Below are 19,520 nucleotides of genomic sequence, written 5' to 3'. Positions count from 1 at the left end.
GTATGAGAGTTTAAGACTATCCTTGCCCATTAGTGGATTGGAAGAAGCTTCCCCTGGGAACAGATTATTCCATAATTGTCTACTTCAAGATTTCTTGCCAATTCTCTTGAAGCATCTGATACTGACACACAGGATACTGGAATAGAAGGACCACTGGTATGATTTGGTATGGCAATTCTTATTTACTAGTCTACATCTCCCTTTAGATTATTGGGGTCTACAATAAGTGAAAACATTAAACACTGAACTCTGCACTGTTCCTCAGATGTCATCCACAACTTGATGGTTTAAACAGTTAAAACATTAAAACTTATCTCCATTTGTCAGTTTCTAATTCATGTTGTAATATTCTACTTATTTTAATCTCATTTACATTCAGCCATCTCCTTTATCAGTTTAATGTCATCATAGAAATAGCTTGCCGACATCTAAATACTACAGCTAGTATCATGGTTCTCTAGTTCTCAGGTTGGTTTATCAGAATCTGTTAGAATTGTACTGATTATAGTTACAAAAGGTGCTATGATGAGTACTTTTGAGTTTTTACACATGATATGCTAGGTTTCAAAGCTTCGGAACTGCTGATCTACTATACCAGTACTTTAAGGCACGTATTGGATTTTAGTAGTATCATGGGTTGTGTTTAAACAAGTTTGTTGAATAACCAACACCTACTGTATCAGTACTAGGGAAGGTGACAAATAACCCAACAATTCTGACTGGCAGACCTCTGGAATGGACCTTTCATGCAAAGGAGACACCCCCCACCCCCGCAAAAAAAACAAAAACCCTACACCGTAACTATAAAAGCTCTTTTCTACTCAGAAGTTGTCCAGTTAACTAGAGAACCAACTCTCTTAAGATATTAGGGGCTCATCAATGAGGCTGATTAGCCAGATTCAAAGGGATCCCTCCCCTGAAATATTCAACCTCCAGCAATACAGGTCTGTGAAACTTCTGTGACAAACTATGCCAAATGTATTTGATCTGAGCCCATTGTAATGGAAAGTACTTTTTAAAAAAAGCTATTTTATACATTAATAAAGGACACTCACCATGATGCGTAGATGACAAACAAAAGGGGGAAAAAAAAAAAAGGCGTTCATATTCCTGAAGAAAGTGTACTAGAAAGCAAGATTTGCATTTTAAAGTGAATACAATAAACGTTTAAAACTACTACACTGAAGGTTGTGTTTTATTTAGTTGTGATACCTAAATTAAGTAATATTGCAATGTTCTATAAAACAGCGGTTGTGTTCCACTTCAGAAGTGACTATTTTTGAGGTAGGTAAATGGATTATTCTATGCACATATGCAGCAAGATGGAATGATTATTTAAAGTCATAACAAACACTTGATTTTTAAGAACGGATTTAAATCAGATTGAGACTTCACAAAACTAATTTGAAGATTTGTGCCATTTCAATTTGAGATTAAAATTCAGGATGAAGTACAATATGAAATGCTGGTGGGTTTTTATTTTTTAAATGCCACTACTAGTAGGATAGCTTACTTGAAAGTTAAGACACAATTACAGGCAAAAGCCAAAAGGAAAATTAAAGCCCTCATCCTGAAAATACTTAAGTAGGGTTATTCCTATGAATAAAATTATGTACCAATTGACTTCAGTGGTATTACTCATGCGCTTAATTTTAAACATATGCATAAGAGCTTGCAGCCTCATGCTAAACATTTATTAAAGAACTTATTGGCATAAAGTCTTTGTTGCTTCAAAACAAAATTGACTAAGTGGTTCTAACAACGAAAAGTTGTTTAAACTTTCAATATATTAACATAGTTAAGTTTTGTTTTCTTCAATCAGTCCAAAATCCTCAAAAATAGGACCTTAAAATTACACTCCTACGGAAGTGATTTTTCAAGAGCTCCTAAACGACTTCAAAACCAAAGTCCCATTGATTTCAAACTGCAAACCCTGATGGAGTATAGCCTGGTTGAGCTTTTTCAACTTTCTTGATCTGAGGAATTTCAGCGTAACAGAAGATGGTGTTGGTCGCAACTATAGAACAGGCTACATGCTTATCAATTTTGTGTCTGACTTTGTGTTGCTCTCACAACAAGAATGTAAATGAGACCCTGGACTTTAGTCTGTTTGGACATTATAAATGTGATCAAGTCACTGGTACCTAAGCGGCTATTAATTTTCAGTTCTGCGTTCAGTTCCTTTTTATCTGTCAACACAAGGTCTAACATAGAATTGCCCCATATTGGATACAACACTTTTTGAATTAGGAAATGGCCATCTGTATTTTTAAATTCTGAGGCGGTTTCCGTACTGGCTGAATGATGCCTCCAGCACGTATCATTCAAATTTAAGTCCCCCGTGATCACGCAACATTTTTCCCTACACATTATAGATAGGCACAGAAGGATGTTTTATACTTCGTTCTTTCGCTCCCTAATTGTTTGTAGGATTTGGGATTTTACATAGATGAGGAAAAAAACTACTAAGAAGTTTCACACTTAAAAGCTTAACTCAGACTTAAAAGGCAGAAGGTACCATCACGATCATCTAGTCTGACCTCCTGCACATTATAGGCCACAAAACCTCCCCACTCACTCCTGTAATAGACCCCCTAATCTCTGGCTGAGTTACTGAAGTCCTCAAATCGTGATTTAAAGACTTCAACTCTACTGTAAGAAACAAGTCCAGGGTCTCATTCACATCCTTATTGTTAGAACAATGCACACCCATGCCTTTAAAAGAGCCAATTTCTCAAAGCTGAAAACAATTATGCCCCAAATCAGCTGGAAGGAAGAAATTAATCAGAGAAATGTAAATGCTACTTGCAAATTATTTAAGAACACTTTACTAGATGCCCCAAAACAAAAAACAACCAAAAAAAAAAAATCAAGGAAGTACTGGTTAAAAACCCAACATGGTTTAGAGGGCAAGTGAAGGTAACTATTAAAAAAAAAGGGGGGGGGGGGGGAGTTGATAATAATGAGTATAAATCTGCAGCTAGGAATTGCAGAAAATTCACTCAGGAAGCAAAGGGACACAAGGGGGAAAAAAAATCTATGGCCTAAGTTAAGGAGTTAAGTATATTAAGAACAAAAAGAATCCTAACAATGGTATTGATCCATTACTAGAAGGAAATGGAGTTATCAATAATAATGCAGCAAAGGCACACATGTTCAATAAATATTTCTGTTCTGTATTTTGGGAAAAAACAAGGATGTAGTCATATGATGATAACACTTTCCATTCCACTAGTATCTCAGGAGGATGTTAAACAGCCACTACTAAAGCTAGACATTTAAGCCAGCAGGTCCAGATAATCTGCATTCGAAAATTTTGAAAGGCCTGACAAAGAAGCTTGCTGGACCATTAATGCTGATTTTCAATAAATCTGAGAACACTGGGAAGTTCCAGAAGACTGGAAGAAAGCTAATGTTGTGCCAGTACTCAAAAAGGTTAAACTGGATGACCCAAGTAATTATAGGCTTGTCAGTCTGACATCAATCCTGTGCATGATAATGGAGTGGCTGATGCAGAACTTTAATTAAAGGAGGGTAATATAATTAACACCAATCAACATGAGTTTATGGAAAACAGATCCTGTCAAACTAACTTGATGTTAGTATCTTTTTTTGATGAGACTACAAGTTTGGTTGATAAATGTAAGTGTTGAGATAATACACCTAGACTCCTGTAAGGCATTTGACTTGGTACCAAACCACATTTGATTAAAAACCTAAAAAGATAAAATTAACATGGATTAAAAGCGGTTATAGATCTCAAAATGTAACTGTAAACAGGAAATCATCATTGAGTGAGTGAGTGTGTTGCCAGTGGGGTCCCGCAGGGATCAGTTATTGGCCCTATGCTATAACGTTTTTATCAATGACTTGGAAGAAAACAATCACGGATACAAATTTGCAGATGACACAAAAAATGGGGGAAATGAAAGGACAGGTCACAGATACAGAGCAATCTGGATTGCTTAGTAAGCTCGGCGCAAGCAAGCAATATGCGTTTTGATACGTGTAAATGTATACATCTAGGAATAAAGAATGTAGGCCATATTTACAGGATGGGGAACTCTATCCTGGGAAGATTTGGGGGTCATGGTGGATAATCAGCTGAACGCGAGTTCCCAGTGCAACACATTGGCTAAAAGGGTTAATGTGATCTTTGAATGCACACAAAAGAGGAATGCTGAGACGGAAGAGAGAGGTTATTTTACTTCTGTGTTTACCACTGGTCCAACTGTTGCTGGAATACTGTGTCCAGTTCTGGTGACCACAGTTCAAGAAGGATGCTGATAAATTGGAGAGGGTTCAAAGAAGAGCCACAAGAATAACTAAAGGATTAGAAAACATGCCTTGTAGTAATAGACTGAGCTCCCTGAATCTATTTAGTTTAATAAAGAGAAGTTTAAGGGGTGAGTTGATTGCAGTCTAAGTATCTACATGGGGAACAACTACTTGACAAAATGGAATCTTCATTCTAGCAGAGAAAGGTCTAACACGATCCAATGGCTGGAAACTGAAGTTAAACAAATTCAGACTGGAAATAAGGGGTATGTTTTTTAACAGCGAGGGTAATTAACCCCAGGAAGGGTTGTGGTGGACTCTCCATCACTAGCAATTTATAAATTAAGACTGGATGTTTTTCTACTATTCTCTAGGAATTATTTTGGAGACGTTCTATGGCTTGTGTAATACAGGAAGTCAGATTAGATCACAGTGGACCCTTTTGGCTTTGGAATCTACAAATCCAATTTAACAATTAAGACTAAAACTGGAAGTAACACATTAGCAACATATAAATAAAAATCTGGTTTAAATTAAAATTAAATTTTATCTATCCTGATATATGACTTAACATTCATAATTAAAGTAGCAAGTTACATATTGAAAGTCTCCATTTTCCTATCCATTTTTCCAAAAAGTTGTCTTTGGTGGGCTGAAATTTTGCTAAACATATTATTGGACTGAAATTTTCCTAACACAGACTATTTTTTTGGTAAATGTGTAGAAAATCCATTCAGCTATTTTTGAGCTGTTGGGTCAGGAAATAATTTCTTTCTGAAAAAAATTCAAACGTTTGTACATGGCTACTTCAAAAGATGGGTAGATATGAATACATACTGTAGGATGAAAACAGTAAATTATGTAGTAAGCAATCAAAAAGTGGGGTTTTGCTTAAGTACAAAATAAACTGCTGTTTTAAGTTGCAGAACTATGAAGTTATGCAAAAAAGCCATGCAACTATATATTATGTAGGTATCTTCAGAGCAGATAACTACACAGCTTTAAGATGCCACAGCTAGAGGTTATAGTTTTTTTTTTTTTCCTTTGAAGACATAAAAAGAGAACCAAGTGCAGAAATGTATAATATGGAAACAGTTGCATGTTTCAGAAAAGATAGGAACTATGTAAATTAGAATTCCTGTATCAATGCTGAATATCTGCAATGTAGATGAGTTAACACTTTTGATTAACCAAGAGTAGGGAATCCATATGGGCAATTCTCAAGGGGGGGAAGAAGAGTTAATTACCACGGTAAACAGTGGTTCATGGAGAGCATGGCCCATATGGAACCCCATGTCTCAAATTAAGGATTCCTATGTTAGTGAAAGAAACTGGAGGGTGGTTGGAGGGACAAGGTGGGCCCATCTGGGTCTTAAAGGACACTGCTTGCTAGAAGTTGCTGATCTCGTACAGGACTCTCGCATCAGACTGTTCAGGATGGACAAAATACAGTGAGTGAGGCAGCTGTTGAATATTTATTTTTATCCTCACTGTTCAATGAATGGATCTGTCTCATTCACTGTATGCTATCCAACCCGTGCATTTAAAGAGCTTTGAAACCTGGCCTCATTTATTACACAGAGTGTAATATGTCCACAGAAAAATGTTAAAAACGTACCCTCAACTACAGTATAAATCCAGTTTTATGTGGATAATTGCAGACAGAATGTAGCCAAAAATAAAGAGTTCTGTGAATTTTTGCCTCATTCCCCCTGCACCATCCAACCTGTATATTAAGTGAGACAGAAACATAAGACCGTATGAGTTAATGTAATTAAGAGGTGCATCATAAAGCGTACGCACAAGTAGCAAAGTTAAAGACATATGAGGAACCCGAATTTTGGTACTTCCTGATTTTTCAGTGTAACTTGGCAACCTTACCATACTTTGAATGTAGTTTTTGGATGGAAATTTCATCATGTGAAACAAGTTCTTAGAATACACAAGATACACTGTCAATAAGGCAAGGGCCCTTGAAGACCCTACCTCATTTAATTCACATTACTAGATCATACAGAATGAGACACTGTTTCTATGAAGCACTGCCTCATTGAATATGTTCTGTGAGTGTCCATATACACCTGCACATGCAATGTGCAAAATGCTAATAAAACAGAAAGATCATTAGTTTAAAAGCTTACTCTATGTTAAAACCCAGTACACACATCAAGTCCAGTTTTTAAACGCTTAACTTAGTGAAAATCCATTTTGGTTTGACCAAGAGGCACATCTCCAACGTGTGGTCTCTGTTTCTGCCTAAACCTTTGAGGTACTAGAGCCATTCAAAACAGGAATTGTAGTTTCTCCTCTTTAACATACTGGCAGAAGTATTTATCATGCTCCATACTCAAAAAAGTGGCTGAAAAGGCTTTGACTAATCTTTCAAAACCCCTCACTCTCAGCAGACAAAAGATATAGAAGTTTCAGCCCAAAAGATGAAAGTTTTACAGAGTTATTGAAAAAAAAATAAAAAGTTCTTTAGAACAGAAAATGAACATGGGTAGGCAACCTTATGCACAGGAGTTATTACAGGTGCCAAACTTTACTCAGGATGTACAAAATGATAAAATTAACACTGCTGCAAGTACATGAACAAAAACAGAAAGTGTTAGAAAATGCTCGGATTAGTTGTGTAACCTTCCTGTGCATTAATACAGTTATTTCACTGAATAAAACAAAGGTTATCACTTACCAAATATATTACTTCATTCAGCAGTTTCCACAATGATATTCTATATAAACCTAAGAGAAAGTAACATTTTTAATTACATCTTACAGGGCAGTGTTTCCAAAGTGATTTGCTTACTTGTGTCATTCTGACATGCATTTGTGAGCCTCTCACTATACACCCTCTCCCCCAAAACAACACGATAAGGACACTTAAGTACTAAAGGAGAGAGCCAACATTTCACAAGTTTTATTTCACCTCTAACCTCTGTAGTCTTGGGCAATGGGAATAATGTCCACCTACTCCACATAGTGTCATGTGAAAGGCTTGGGAACTAGGTGTCAAGATGGAAACTTTCCTTAACAAGCTGGGGGGAGGTGGATGTCTTAAACCAGCAATTTGTGCAGAATTTTAGCTTTCATTTAGAAGAGTTCGGTTTCTAGTTGTTACAGTTCAGATTACCTTCCAAACATGAATTAATGCAGCACTATCTTTCCGAGTTCGCAGACAAAACCCTGCTCAGTGTTTCCACAGCTAGGTGTCCCAAGCAGCAGCGTGAAATCTACATAACTGGTTTGTTTCAATACTACTAGGCAGAACCCTGTGGGAAGGAGTGAAACTTACAAGAAGCAGGTCAATTTTATTTTGCTACTGCTGCTTGGAAAGATTATGAGAAGCAGCTTCAAAGGCACTGGAACTATTTACCTGGGAAAAGTGCTCCAAACCAACCAATTACCATGTCAGGTTCAGGAAGGGGTGGAGAACTACAATCCCCCTATATGCTCCTAAACAGTCAGGAGCAATAGTGGGCACCTTGCGGCCCCATCAGGGCAAACCACTGGCAGGCCACCAGACCATTTGTTTACATTTGCACAGCTGCCTGCAGCTCCCATTGGCCAGGAATGGCAAACCACGGCCAATGGGAGCTGCAGGAAGTGGCACAAACCTGGCCACCACTTCCCACAGCTCCCACTGGCCGGGAACAGCGAACCACAGCCACTGGAAGCTGCGGGCAGCCATGCAAATGTAAACAAATGGTCTGGTGCCCCACCAGCGGCTTGCCCTGACGGGCCACATGTAGCCTACGGGCTGCTGATTGCCCACCACTGTTCAGGAAGCTTGGAGACCGAGGTCATGAGGAAAAGAGTTCCTCCTCCTTTCCAGCAAACACAGGAGACTTCAAAAATGTATCAGATACCTACTAGCCATAGACTGATACAAAAGATGCAGCCCCCAAAACAAGATGCAAGGAACTGCACCTTAGAAAAAATCCTAGCACTTTCTACTACAGCGTAAGTGTGGGTAAGAAGGGAGACTGGAAGGAAAGCACTCCCACTAAGCTTCTCATCAGGGTACTGTTCCCATGTTGATTACCCCTGACTACTAATTTCCTACTTTAAACCTTAGTGCTAAGTGTTATGGTTAAACATGCTAAATCTTCCTTGGCACGCCCACGGGTTTCCGCGTCCAGCAGACACCGGAGGACACCATCGCAGAGATCCTATGAGATGCAGCCAGGATCGACTCCTCCCAACTGGCACCATGGCAGACGATCAATACCTTGAACATCTTCCTGATCCCCTGTATTTCATTCATCTTGAGGGGACCTGCCGTGGTGAAGGTACCTCTTAACAAGGCAGACACCACCACCAGACAGCCACGTGTGGATGTTTCTTAAGAAGTGGATGTTTCTTCCCCAGAAGGCCAGCAATGAACTGGTGTACATCTCACACAGGCAAAGCAGCGCCAATGTTCCTCGAATGGGTGATCTGTGTGATGTTGCAGTGATCACTCATGCCTTCCGCCTTCTGACATGCCCGGACGCCACGGTGAGGAAAATCACGGAAAGTGCTATGCAGGATGCAGTCAAGAAACGAACCACCAGAACCCCCCTCCAACCAAGATGTCGCCACCTACCTGAGCGGCTCGCTGGAAGGCGAATTTGGAAGAGAGGGGGGAGACTTTGCTTCACTCTAGACTTGTGCCCACGATTGGAGAAGCGTATCGGCTGCCACTGGACGTTGTGCGAGGAACGCCAGGAGCTGGAAGTCCTGGTGCCACAGGTGAAGAATATAGATCATACTAGCATCACTCCAAGAGCGAGAACCATGCTGGAGAGGACGCTGAAGGATGCCATCTGCTGCCAATATGTGGAAAATCTGAAACGGAAGCCGGACCAGGGCAAGGTGTTCGAGGTGATGTGCAAGTGGGACACCAGCAACCACTTGCTCCCAGGGGGCAGCTTCACCTGATTTGCCGACTGGAGGTTCATCCACAGGGCCCAGCTCAGCTACGTCCCACTGAACAAAGCCGTCTGCCACAGCAATCAGGACAAGTGATGCAGGAAGTGCGGCTATGCCAACGAGACGCTACCCCATGTCCTGTGCAGCTGCAAGCCCCATTCCAGAGCCTAGCAGCTGTGACACAATGCATTCCAAGATCACCTGGCCAAAGCCATCCCACCGTCCATGGGGAAGGTTGCCGTAACTCCGCCATCCCCGGAACCAACAGCCAACTGCGACAGGACATCGTCATCACCAACGAGGACTGGAAGAAGATCATCATGATAGGCGTCACAGTGCCCTTTGAGAACAGGACCTCGGCCTTCCATGATGCCAGAGCTCAAAAAGTAGAGAAATATGCCCCTCTGGCTGATACCTTGAGAGCTAAGGATTACCAGATTCAGACACATGCACTAATCATCGGAGCAATGGGAGCATCGTACCCCAATAATGAGCAAGTGCTGAGAGAACGTGGAATCGGTCAACACTACGCTCGGCTGATGCGGCAACTCATGGTGTCAGATACCATCAGGTGGTTGAGGGACATCTACATAGAACACATCACCGCACATCGGCAATACCAGGAGGGATGAGCTGGAGTGCCGATGAGAAGTGCAGACAGGAAAGTAACAAATACTTTCCTCATGGATTGTATTTTCTAAAGGGACAACCTACCTAATTCTCAATTACTGAGGGACAATCTCCACTCATTGATATATTTTGCTTTCCACAACCAAATCTCTGTATAACTTTTCCATTCGTGATTTACCAGAGTATTTGGATTCTAAAATCTAAACTGTATTGTTAAATCTATTCACCTAAATTTGTGTTATTGCTGATTATGTACTCTATGTATCATATGACTTTTAAAAACAAACTTTGTATTTGTGGATAATCTAAGCACTATACCCAGATGTACACTCTTTTCTCAACCTATGTAGTATATAATTTAACATTAGCTTTAATAAAAAATTTTAAATCTGTTCTTATTAGTTCAGCATCCACCCAGACACACTGTGGGTCATGCTACTTTCCAGGAGAGGAGCATGTCTTATTTTTGCTGCCCCCTCAAGAAAATCTATTTCAGTTAATTTAGGTGACTGGTCTGAAGTTTGTTGGGTTCCTGAAACAAGAGACAGTGCATCAACACCATCATACACTCAGCCAGAAATGCAGTAAGGACCCAACAGTGTGCCCAGTGTTAGTATTATTATGGAGAAACAGGACTTCTATTTAAAACCCAGTTTTCAAGCCTCTCTAAAATCTACACACACAGTGAGATCAGCCTGAGAACTGACATAGCATTTCTGGGGACAGGGTGCAGTTTGCAGGGCAAATGTGAGGTCAGTTGATCAAAATGTACCTGAGATACAGACAGTCATCCATATGAGCAGTTTTAAATTGTAAATCTTTTTGTAAACTTTTTTTTGGTGCAGAAAGAAGAAAGGAAGGAGTAATCAAACAAAAAAAATCTTATATCCCTGGACTGTGATCTAGTATCCAGCAACAGGCTCAAGCTCCAGAAGTATAGCAAGAAAAATATTGGATGTTCTTTGGTTCTGGAGATGAGCCATTCCTGGATCAATGCTGAAGTGCAGAGATGCCAGTAGTGAACAACACCACCAAAGAAAGAACAGTACCAACTAAAAGCAGGCTCATTGCTTGCTAACTGGGTTGGCTCCTGCAAACTTACTCAATCTACCACATTAAAAGAAATAAAACATGTTAGAAGTCTGAAGTGCAGAGTCAAGGTAACATTTCTCCCACACAATACCAACCTTAACTCTGTCCCTATAGTAATGCCAAGAAGAACTGGGAACATTACAACACCTAACACTAACAGAACTTGAAATTTTCTCTACACCCATAACAATTTGAAGTCAGAACTCTTTACTTATGTACTCCAATGGACCCTCAATATGCTCTGGACAGCATCACTGCTCTGGAGAGTACTTGCTGCTGATAGTCAGAAATCACACTGCAGAAAAAGGTTTAGGGAGGAGCAAGGTACTGAATTAAATGGGACAGAACTAAGGTTATGCAAGTGGACCTTCACTCTACATTTGCTTGTTTTCCAACATGTGTATTTTGGAAATTAAACTCATGGCAAGGGAAGTGGCCTGTCCCCCACTACCTAACATCTCTCATGCATTACCAAGATGTTGTCTCCCATCTCCACTTTGCCAGTGAAGTCAGCCTTCATTGCCTACTTTAAGCTTTCCATATGAGCACCTTTGTGCTTTTTCCAGGGCTGTCTCTTATGCCTGGGATGAGTTCCTTATCCTCTTTCAAATTCCTCATTCAATTTTCTTTGCTATGATATCTAAAAAAATTAAAACTGGTCTATTCTTGTCTTCTTCTTAGATTGTAGGCTCTTTGGGGCAGGGGCCTTCTTTTTGTTTAGAATGTGTACAGTGTCTAGTACAATGGAACAACAAGGAGTCCAGTAGCACCTAAAAGATAAGTAGGGTTTTTACCCATGAAAGCTTATGCTCAAATAAATCTGTTCGGTGGCACCTAAAAGACTAACAGATTTATTTGAGCATAAGCTTTCGTGGGTAAAAACCCCACTTATCTTTTAGGTGCCACCGGACCCCTTGTTGTTTTTGTGGATACAGACTAACACGGCTAACTCCTGATACTTAGTACAATGGAGTCTAGGTTGATGACTTAGGTTCCCAGGCTCTACCGCTATACCAATATGAACTCTGAGTACCTGCAACCTTGACGTGATGGCAACAAAGGGTTTTAGCTTTTTAAATATGAATTTGTTCTTGTGACAGTCAAGTAAACAAGTGTTTACTGGGTAGCCTTAGAAGTTGGTGTATAAGCTAATGTTAATTTGTGCATTTAAATTACCTGTCCACCTACAAAATCCTACTGTACTTCCATCCCTTACTCAAGGGGAGATTTATAAAAACACATAGCTTCTTTCAGGCCAATTTCCATTCAGTGAGCTGTGCTTCAATAGTAAGAACTTCAGTTTAAAGCTAAAGGTAAAAAAATAAACTTGTAGTAACTCAGCAATGCTAGACACATTCTGCAATTGTTTTCTATATAAAAGCTGCCATATCTTCATTCATACGGCTGTAAGTGAGAGCTTTAACGAACAAGTGCAGAGACCTGCCCAACAATATTTGCACAGAGATTGTCTATTAGCTTAGTGCAACCACCACAGCTAGTGGTGTGGTTATAAAATAATGAGTTTATTTTCAGGCTAAACCAAGTAGGTAGCTGCATTAAGTCAATAGTGACCAAGTTTAAGTAATGAACTATTTGCATACAATTTGTGATACCTTATTCATATATATTTTGCTGTAACAGCCTTTTTAGGAGACAATGCAACTTATTATGGGGAACACTGATAAAAACTATGACAAGTGTTTCATATTTTACATTACTACTGTATCCCAAAACAATTCTGAATTGATAAAGGACAGCACAAACAGACAAAAAAACAAAGAGGAATGATCAAGGAAGAAAAGATTTTCAGGTGAAATTGTGAGAGAACAGCTGAAGCAGAGAGAGAAAGAAAAAGAGTAATAGCTGCAGAGAAGGCTTTCACACCAACTGTTGCAATAAACAAGATTCTGTGGAAGAGTGGAGCGAGGGTCAGCACCAGACAAGTTGAAAGGGAAGAGAATAAAGCCAGATCCTTGAGCTAGCCTAAAGTCCATAGAGAAATTAGGAACCCAGGCACTTTTGAGCTGAATCCTGAAGTTAATTGAGAACTAGAGGAGGAATCCAAGGCTGTAATGCAGTCCAATTTCTTTCGACTTGCAAACACAGGTAACGCCACTGCAGCATTCATTCACACATTAAAATTTAACAGACTCTCCGGCGAACCAAGGAATATTGTTTTGAAGCAAAATCCTGCTCCATCCCCTAGTGTTTTTCCCTTCCATTTTATATTTGGAAATCTCCTAAATCAGATTTTAGGACAAAGAACATATAAGCAAATTTCCACATAAGTTGTGAGGAGACTGTTTATCATTTCCTCTCTATTTTGAGTAAGCTCTGGGTGCCTCTGGCCCAATGCAGGCTGCTGTCAGCTGAAAACAAACTTGAGTGACCTGATAACCACTGCCTTCCTAACTGCAGTTCCTCCAGTGGGGACCCTGAAGCCAGAAAGTGGGAACTTCTTGGACAGCAGGAATGACGTGGCAGGAGAAGCAGTGATTTAACCTGGAGCCGCTGCCACAGGCTGTCTGGGCTCCTTCTTTGCCCCCACCCCCTTCTGCTCTTCCACGTTGTGCACAACCTCCGGCTCCAGGCACATGAACACCTCCCTCCCCGGCCAGAGTGCACAGAAGGCCGAATTCTGCTCTCAGTTACACTTGGCCAAGCCCCGTTTTTGTTTTTTGTTTTTTTTTGGGGGGGGGGGGGGACGGGAAGAGATGTGTCACCTGCAGCTAACGCCCCCAAAGCTGCTGATGGTAACTTCCCGGGGGGGGGGGGGGTGTTAAGGAGCGATGTGCGTGAACTACAGCCAGACACATCACACACCCCGCTTCCCTTCTGCATCACGGAGGGCAGCAGAGTCACCCCTGAAGGGCGGCACAACGAGGCCCCAGGAATAGAGAGACCGAGCAAGAGGAGCCCAGGGGGAAGATTACCCGGGGGGGACCCGGACAGGTCTTTCCTTTGCGCCCTCTCCCACCCCGCGCCGGGGCGGCTCGCTCGGGGCGGCTCTGCCCCCGGCAGGCTCCCTCCCACCCGGCAGGGTCCAGCCAGAGACGTCCCCCCGCCACTGTCGCGACACAGCCCCCCGGGCTCCTGGGAATCCAGCCCGGGAGCCGCCTCCGCCGCCAGCGCTGCCCCGCGGCTCCCCGGGGAGCCGGCGCCCGCCGAGCGGCCAGGCTGCTGTGGCCCCGCGCTACTCACCCGCCGCGGGGAAGGGGAAGGCGCCCGCCGGCTGCAGCCCGCTCCCTGCCCGGCGCACACTTAACTCTCCTGCGCCGCTGCTCTGCTGCTGCTGCCGACGTGGCGCCCTACGCGGCCCGCCCCGCAGACCCCGCCCTAGCCCGGCCCCCGGCCCCGGCCCCCGGAGGGGCGCGCAGGCGCCGGCTCCCCGCCTGCCGCCGTGCGTCGCCCGGGGCCGGGCAGGGGTCCGGCCCTCGTCCCTCAGCAGCTGACTGGCCGGGCAGGGCGATGGGCCCTGGCCCCGCCTCACATGGCCCTGCTGGGGAAAAGGTCCCGCGGAAGGGGGAGGGGGGAGATCAGCCAAACTCTGAGCTGTTCCCCCTCCCCCCCCCCCCCCCCAAAACGCCTGCTCTTGCAGTGCTGTGGTGTGTGGATAGGAAGCACAATCCCCCACCCTGTGGCCAGCTCTGTAACTTTCTAAGGCCTGGGCTACACCTGATTGCTGGGCTCTACCCTACGAAGTGACCTGGGCTGAATTACAGCATTCAGGGCTGTGAAAAATGTCATGCCCCTGACAGTGGAGTTAAGTCGACCAAAGAGCCCCGGTATCCAACAGCGCGTTAAGTCGACAGGAGAATTCTTCCCTTGACCTAGCTACCTCCTGTGGGAGAGGTGGGTTTACTATAATGAATGATGAAAGAGCCTCTCCCATCCATTCCTGTGGCTCAGCTGCAGCTGTCATATTTCTAGTGTAGACATAGCTTAAAATGTAGGTGGACCTAGCTACATCACTCAGGGCTGTTAAGAATTTCACTCCCTCCCTGAGGTAATTAGATCAACCTGATCCCCACTCTAGACAGAGCTAGATGAACAGAAGAATAATTCTGTTGACCATGCTACCTACCACCTCTTGATGGCACGGATTTAATAATTTTATTAAGATGATGTTGAAGTAAAAAGAAAATGGTACAGAGTTTAAGCACAGAAGTTTCTGGTTATCAGGGAATAAGGTACAGATTATCAAGGGGTGCGAAATTCGGTTTAGGAACGGATGGCGTAAGGAATACATAATCTGCAATCTCCCCGATTGGGGGCAAAAGGTTAACGGGTCAAAGTACAGACATTGAGATATGGGGGTATGTTGTTCATATAATGGTTATGTTCAGGTGTGGAGTATAATGAGTGGATACGATGATGAGGATGGATTTACCCTCATTTAGTGGGATTTAATGTTGAGTGAGTTTATGGTTCCAGTTCATATGGTCCAATGGAAAAAGTCTCTCAGTCCCTTTCCCATAGTTGATGCACGATGTCGTACCGGCTCACACCTCCTGGTACTGTCGGTGGCCAGCGATGTGTTAGATATAAATGTCCCTGCACCATCGGATGGTGTCCGAGACCATGAGGCCGTGATCCCACAGGTCCGCAGCACTACTACAGTGACAGAAAACCCCCTTCCATTGCTGTAGTAAGTGTCCCCACTGCAACGGCATAGCTGCAGCACTTCAGCCGTGTCACTGTGTAGACATAAGCTGTGTCTACACTATAAATTTCACCACAAAAAGAAAACCACCTCCACGAGACGCATACAGCTCTTGCCACCGGTGATGCTTTTGCAGTGATGTGCAAGTGAAGACACATTCTTCCTGTTTACACAGCTTTTAGCCTCCGGAGGATATGCCACAGTGCCCAGGTGACCAGTCTGGCCAGCAACTCTGCTGCTCTGATGCTAGGTAAACAGACATCCACCCCTCCCCCTGTAAAGCCCCGGGAACTTTGAAACTCCCCTTCCTCTTTTCTTGGCAAGTGCTCACTTATCTGGCCAGGTGACAATGCCTGCTCAACGGAGCAAATGATCCCCTGCTAGGAGCAATGCTGAGCTACTGGATCTTATCAGTGTTTGGGGAGAGGAGGCTGTGCAGGGACCCAGGGTGCCCCACGATCATCCCCCCTCCCCCTTCCCACAAGACTCATCGTGAAACTGGAGATAGCTGCACTGTAGGATAGCTGCCCTAGAGCACTGCTCTCATTCAGAATGGAAGTTCTGCTACTGTAAACACTCTCTGATGCCTGAGGAATTAAGTGAGTACACAAACCAGTGCTTTACTTTCACCGGTTCTCTATCACCAGTGAAACTTACAGTGCAAAACCTCTCATACCCTGAGTGACATAGTTATACCGACCTAACCCACTGTGTAGACAGTGCCTCCCATCAACGTAGCTGCTGCCTCTCAGGGAGACAGATTAACTATGTGGATGGGAGAAGTCTTTCATCAGTGTAGCATCATCTTTACTAAAGCACTACAGTGGCATAGCTGTGCCACTGTAGTGCTCTACATGAAGACAAGCCCTTAGTATATTGCTTGTGTATGTGCACACTAGGCTCCTTGCATTGGTGCTGCACGTACTCACCAGGAATACTTGAATCAATGCCCAGTGCGGTGAACCATGGGTACATATCCCAGTGTGCAACCTGTGGCCGTCCAGCACCCTGTCTTTTGGCACTCCATGGTGGGGGAGAAAGAAGTCACACAAAAGTGACTGATAGCAAGGGGTCAACTTCCCAGCGTGCAATTATCTCCATCCCATAATATCATCTATATCCCATAATTTTTGCACCTTTTTAAAAAAATCCCATGAACCTGCATGGCCCTTCTCGCTGTTTGCCATCTCTGACAGAAGTATGGAGTCTGCACAGCCCTGCATTATTGTCATGAATGTTGGAAGCACAGGATGCACTATCCTTCAGTATTTGCAGAGCCGCAAGAAGAACAAATTCAGCATGGAACATGACAATTTCTTAGCGGACAGATTGCTGTGGGACATAGCACGGACAAATTCAAGGCTGTTGGTGGCATTCACAGAGTAGCTGCAGATGGTGGAGTTCTGGTTCTGGGCCCAAGACACGAGCAGGGACCACATCATAATGCAGGCTTGGGCTGATGAGCAGTGGCTCCAGAACTTTTCGATGTGCAAAGCCACATTCCTGGGTCTGTGTGCTGAGCTTGCCCTGTCCAGCACAAGGACACCAGAAGAAGAGCTGCAGTGAAAATGAAGAAGTGAGTGGCGATCGCACTGTGGAAACTTGCAACGCTGGATTGCTACTGGTTAGTGAGAAATCATTTTGGAGATGGAAAATCCACTGCGGAGGCTGCTGTCATGCAAATGTGCAGGGCCCTTAATGTCTCCTGTTACCCAGAACTCTGACTCTCAGCAATGTGCAGGACATAATGGATGGATTTGAAGCAGTGGGGTTCCTGAACTATGGTGGAGCAATAGACAGTACACATAGCCCTATTTTGGCACCAGACCACTTGCCACAGAGTACATCAACAGAAAGAGCAATTTTTCTACGCAAGCATTGGTGAATCACCCGGGACACTTTGCTGACACTAGTGTGGACTGGACAGGGAAGGTACATGATGCTCTCATCTTTAAGAACACAGGGCTGTTCAGAAATCTAAAAGCAGCGTCTTTCTTTCCCAACCAGCGGATTACCATTGGTGATGCTGAAATGCCCCTTTCTCCTCTGGCTCATGAAGCTGTACGCTGGCCACCTTGATAGCACCAAGGAAAGATTCAACTACTGGCTCAGCAGGTGCAGAATGACAGTTGAATGTGTTTTCGGTAGTTGCTGGCGATGTTTACTCACAAGATTGGATCTCAGTGAAAAAAAATCTCAATGGTTATAGTTGCCTGCTGTGTCCTGCAAAATATCAGTGAAGCAAAGGGGGAAAAGTTGCCGACAGGGTGGAATGCAGAGGTGAAGCAGCTGTATGTTGTGTTTGAACAAGGCAACACACAGCAATTAGAAGAGCTCAATGCAGAGCTATCCGGCTCAGGGAAGCTTTGAAAGAGCACTTTAACAATGACCCACAATAATGCATTGCGGTATACTGTGCTCTACCTGGCCCTGCTGTTTTGGGTCCTGTTAAGAATTCTGTGGTGCTTGGTGCACATCAGTGAATATAGCACTGTCAATGCACCTATTAATTCTGTGGTGCTTAATGTACATTTGTAATTATTTCACTGTTTGTCATTGATCCTATGAGTTGTGTCACACTGTACAACAACAAGTAAGTGGGTGCTCTCAGAGCTGCTAGGCATTCTGCAGCATATATTGTGAATTATTAAAGATGAATTATTTTCCAAATAATAGAATTTTATTCAGTAACAAAACCAGTGCAAAGAAAAATCTGTGCAATTTAAAAGCACATTAATGTATTATTTTTTAATGTATTTTAAGAATTTAGCAAGGAGAAAGAACATTTATGTCCCTTTTACCTGCACATAAAGCAACCGTGGCTCTCATAGGTCAGTGTATGTGAAGCTGTGGTTGGTCCTTAATGTCCCCCAGTGTGAAGGTGGAGGTTGAGGTAGGGGTAGGCATGTGGCCCCTAATGCCACATGGAATGTTGAGGAAGGATATAGGGTGGTGCTGTACTGGAGTTCTCCACGCACTGCATAGGGAGGTGAACCCATGACTGTTGAACTTGTAGGTCCACAAGAGTCTGCACCATCTACATTTGCTGCCAAAGAAGCCCCATTATGTCCTGGTGCAGCTCCCTCTCCTTTTCCTGTGGGGACTCCTGGGTCTTACTCCGGTCTTTTCTTTCCTTTTCCAGGCTGTTTGCAATATTCACCCTCCAGGCCCTTTGCTCATGGTCTGATGCAGCACCCGCTTGCAGGATCTCGCTGAACATGTCATCCCAAGTCCTCTTCTTTCTCCTTCTTTCCTGGCTCAGGTGTTCCATGGGTGTGTATAGCAGACCCTTCAAGGCTGCAACAGCAGCAGCTACAGATAAAACACACAGAGATAGCATTGACACTTCTGTTTTGGAGTGCTTGTGCACAGCACCACTCACAGCACCAGGCATGGTGAGTATGGCCTTCTGGGGGGAGGGTAATGAGGAGGAAATTCCTCAGTTGCATGAAGCTTTGAGCATAAGGCAATGGTCCTGAACACTGGCACCATTTTCCACTGGTAGTGGTGATTTTAGCTGTTATCTCACTCATGATGGTGGCAAAGACACAGAGCACAGCTGCTGCTGGTGTCCGAAGTCTTCCTGGTGCATATGCTGCTAGCCTGTGTATTGCAGTGGTGCCTGCTGAAGTTATTGCTGACTGGCCTGGAAAAGTGTCCTACCGTGGAGGAAGAAACAAGGCTGCCACCCTAGAAACCTTCACAAGAAGGTTGCAGAGTAGCTCCATGAAAGTTTCATTGAGATCTCTCAGGAGGATTCAAGGGACACCACTGCATACGCAAACAACCTTCTCTGCATAGCCCAACCTGCCTGACTCTACTAGGGAATGAAAAGAAGTTACCAACTCTACCTCTCTCTGTTGTACCACTACAGCTTCTAGTCTGAGTAAATTAATTAAAAGTCAATAGCTGTGTCCTGTTAAGTTGAGGGTGCCAATCAGTGCAT

General features: G+C 43.5%; 1 protein-coding gene across 6 annotated transcripts in view; it reads right to left on the bottom strand.

Moving 5' to 3' along the window:
* TMEM263 (transmembrane protein 263) overlaps nt 1-14,243 on the bottom strand; it is a 33,431-nt gene extending 19,188 nt beyond the window's left edge. For 2 of the 6 annotated variants that reach the window (XM_075123416.1, XM_048832294.2), the window contains exons 1-2: nt 14,113-14,243; nt 6,971-7,020 (exon numbers count right to left, since the gene is read on the bottom strand). The gene's annotated coding sequence lies outside the window, so the exon portion shown is untranslated. Of the gene's footprint in view, nt 1-5,896; nt 6,005-6,970; nt 7,021-8,863; nt 9,106-14,112 lie in introns of all 6 variants that reach the window. The other 4 variants (XM_075123419.1, XM_048832268.2, XM_075123421.1 and 1 more) reach the window with 4 other exon arrangements.
* Nucleotides 14,244-19,520: the final 5,277 nt, after the last annotated feature.

The sequence above is a fragment of the Caretta caretta genome, chromosome 1, assembly GCF_965140235.1.
Source record: "Caretta caretta isolate rCarCar2 chromosome 1, rCarCar1.hap1, whole genome shotgun sequence".
Taxonomy (NCBI): Eukaryota; Metazoa; Chordata; order Testudines; family Cheloniidae; genus Caretta; species Caretta caretta.
The sequence above is the reverse complement of the archived record's forward strand: the minus strand, read 5'-3'. Positions and strand labels throughout refer to the sequence as shown.